We start from the raw sequence: 3,823 nt of genomic DNA, 5'->3' as shown, positions 1-3,823 counted from the left end.
ATTTCAAAGTGAAAAAACAAACATATTTGTGTCTGTGAAGGTTCTCAGTCATCCAGGTCATCATAGTCAAAGGAGCTTGCAAAGAAAAGCGTCTGGACTTCTTTAAGTTGCTTGAAGACGTTTCACCTCTCATCCGAGAAGCTTCTTCAGGAAAAAAGAAGGAACACACACACGTAAAGGAAGCACTCAAAACGTGCGGCTATCCTAAATGGGCGTTCTTAAAGTCAGCAAAGAGGCACAGAAAAGAAGACCAGACACCAGCGAGGGAGGATAAGAAGGACAGACGCAACAACGTTGTCATCCCCTATGTAGCCGGTGTATCAGAGAAACTCAGGAGAGTTTTCTCCAAGCATGACATCCCAGTGTATTTCAGACCCAGCAACACGCTCAGACAGAAACTGGTTCACCCGAAAGACAAAACGCCAAAACACAAACTTAACAATGTGGTGTATGCTGTACAGTGCAGCGAGGAATGCCCAGACCTCTACATTGGAGAGACCAAACAGCCACTTCACAAGCGCATGGCACAACACAGAAGAGCCACCTCCACAGGACAAGACTCAGCATCCATCTGCATCTAAAGGTCAAAGGTCACTCTTTCGAGGTTGCCAATGTTCACATTTTGGACAGAGAGGACAGATGGTTTGAAAGAGGAGTGAAAGAAGCCATCTATGTCCACTGTGAGCGACCATCTTTGAACAGAGGCGGGGTTTACGACACCAACTGTCTGCCATCTATAATCCAGTTTTGAGATCCCTCCCCAGACGCCTTAACGCCCACTCACATCCTGGGCCATCTGACCTCAGGAATTCGCATGATAAGGTGGGGCCAGGTTTCACAATGAACACACCCGAAACTCTGGCTGATTGTGACCCACACCCAGTTTCACACCTTGGCTCAGGCGATTAGAGGGTCATCAGGGGGTCCTTTTGTCCCTCTGTGGGGGGAAACTCCCACTAGGTTTATATCTGGGACTCTCCACCATTTGACCCTAGAACTGAAGAAGCTTCTCGGATGAGAGGTGAAACGTCTTCAAGCAACTTAAAGAAGTCCAGACGCTTTTCTTTGCAAGCTCCTTTGACAAACATATTTGTGCAGATTTCAAAATCATAGTTTTTTGTTTTAATTCAACCTTTTTTTAAAACAGCAACATTTTATTATACAGCGCACACTTTACATTTTAATCTATACGTCAGTTAACAATAAACTTGGTTTTCTACTGATACTGAACTTGAGTGCAATGTGCAAGAAGCACACTTTAGACCCACTACTGCTGTTGTCTCTCCTAATTACACAGCTACATTTATAAAGACGCAGATTCATAAATCAGATGGAGGTGCAGGTGGTCTGATGGCACAGCTGTAAAGGCTGCTTCCTCTTATTTTTATCTGAAGTACGATATGAGACACACATATAGTTTATTTCCCTTTTCTCCTAAAAAGGCCAGCTGCTACCCATTTGTTCCTCTTAGCTTGATTTTGTTCACAGTTTGAGTCTTCCAACTGTTTTCTTACGTTGATGGATTTCTGTTGTGTTAAAGAGGAATATGATCATCAGGGTGTGATGATTAGAGTCTCTTAGGTTTGGTACCAGACTTCTGCTGAGGTTAGAAGATCAAGAAGACAACTGGCAGAACACACCTGAAAATCCCATGTGAGTGCTTGATGATACACTCTATCAAGAACTCAAAGATGTCTAAAACAGCCTCTTTTGTAAAGAGCCTTGAAGGTATTTGCTGTGTGTGGAAAATCAAAAGGTTTGCTGTGTTACCTCCACGGATTTTTCTTTTCTTCCTTTTTACTTGCTTTGAACGATATATTGTGCCTAAGTGCTGTACAAAGATACCTACACTGATGGTGTGCATAAGAAGATGTGCAAGAGGACAAAGTGGTCTAAAATTCCAATTACATTCAATTAAACCCGGAACTATCTGATCAAAGAATTAGATTAGACTGAACTAGATCTGACCGGGCATTAAATGCCAGCTTTCAGATCCTGTTTCAGTTTTTGTCTCTGTGCCACAGACAAATCTTGATACTCAGCGCTCCAGCGAACAACAGTTAAACAAACCGGGACTAGTTGTTCTCACACAGGTTGGTGTGTATCATTCCTGGGTGAAAATTTAGACCCTCACTAGACTTGACTCTTTTACTACACTGGTAAGTCTGCAAACACTAGATATCATTGCATCAACAAAGTGACACGTTCTGCACAAAAAAGCAGAACATGTCACTAACTCATATTTCATATGTGGTTTATTGTCTGTTACATAAGCAAGAGCGAGATAAGAAACAGATCAGGGAGGGAGGAGGACATTAAGCAGCTGGGTTGAGTTTTGGTAAACAGAAGCTGCTTCCTTGTTACAATTTATGTAGCTCCTCATTAGATTACCCTTCCCTCATTACTGCTCTTTGCTTTAAAGGAAATGGCTGCACGTATCAATACGCCTCTCCTCACAGGCACACAGATAAAGACAGAAAGTTGTCACACAGTAAAGCTGAGCTCCCCTTTCAGAGACTTGCACTGGTGCTGAGGTTCACCGGGATTTGTGTAATGTGTGCATTGATAGGCTGTTGTCTTAAGCAACCACTGGGGGAGGGGACGTAATGCTGTCAGTCTTAATCAGCAAGCCAGACATCCTGGTGACAGAAAGTGTGCTACGGCAGAGGCAGTCTCTCAATTTGTTTTCCAACTCAGAAAGGGTCATGCAAACGGGAATCAAACGCTGAAGATGATGACTGAACAAAGAGAAGGACAAAGATAAAATGAAGATGAGATTAATTAACAATGGGAAACAGATGAGGAAGAAGACACAGGTGAATATAATCAAGACAACCAAGCTCACAGGAAGTATTAACATGACACCAAAGAAAGCAGAGTTTCAAAGTAAAACAGGAAACATCCCAATAGACGTACTAAGCACAGAGAAGATTCTCACTAAACATGATAAAGAAGGAAAAACTAAAATATGAAATAGAATCAGAACAAAAAACATCCATTTTGTACCACTTATCAGGATCCAGACTGCAGGGGCAGCTGTCTACGCAGAGATGCCAAGACCTCCCTCTCCCCTCCCGCATCCTCAAGCTCTTCTAGTGAGACACAAATGGTCCAGTTGAGAGACTAAGGCTACGTTCACACTGCAGGCGAAAGCGCATCAAATCCGATTTTTTTGACCCTTTGCGACCCATCTATCCGATCATGGTCTGACAGTGTGAACGGCACAAATCCGATATTTTCACATCCGATCTGGGTCACTTTCGTATGTGGTCCTGAATCCGATACATATCCGATGTTTTAGAAAGCGACTGCTGTGTGAACGGTCATGTCGCATTAAATCCATCTTTTACGTCACCGACACAAGACAGATGTCAATTATCAGCGCCCGAGAAGACATCGTGAACGCTTCCTGGCCCTCCAGTGTAGATGTCAGTGAAACTGTTAGTAAGACAATGTGAACATTTTCTTTGTTCTGTATAATCTGCAGATTCTGACAGAAATCTGCAGCTATCCTTTGAAGCACCGCTCCTCTAAAACAGCAATAAGGATCATTATTAGGTTATCTACATTATTATGTAAATTTTATTTGTAGTGTGAACGAGCAGACAAAAAAATCGGATTTGATCAAAAAATCGGAATTGAGCATCAAGACCTGCAGTGTGAACGTAGCCATAATCTCTCCAGATTATAATCCAGCCCAGGTTCTCCTCCCAGCTGAGCATGCTCGGTGTACCTCAGCTAGGAGACCCAGACTTTTTTGAATGTGGATGAGGAGCAGCTCTTTTTGAATTTTCAAAAAAAGAAAACTCTGCTGAACTCATCT

The sequence above is a fragment of the Aulonocara sp. 'chitande type north' Nkhata Bay genome, linkage group LG10 (assembly GCF_057382095.1).
Source record: "Aulonocara sp. 'chitande type north' Nkhata Bay isolate Kocher_YH1m ecotype deep benthic linkage group LG10, A_spYH_male_GT1.1, whole genome shotgun sequence".
NCBI classification, from domain to species: Eukaryota; Metazoa; Chordata; class Actinopteri; order Cichliformes; family Cichlidae; genus Aulonocara; species Aulonocara sp. 'chitande type north' Nkhata Bay.
Note: the sequence above shows the minus strand (reverse complement) of the source record.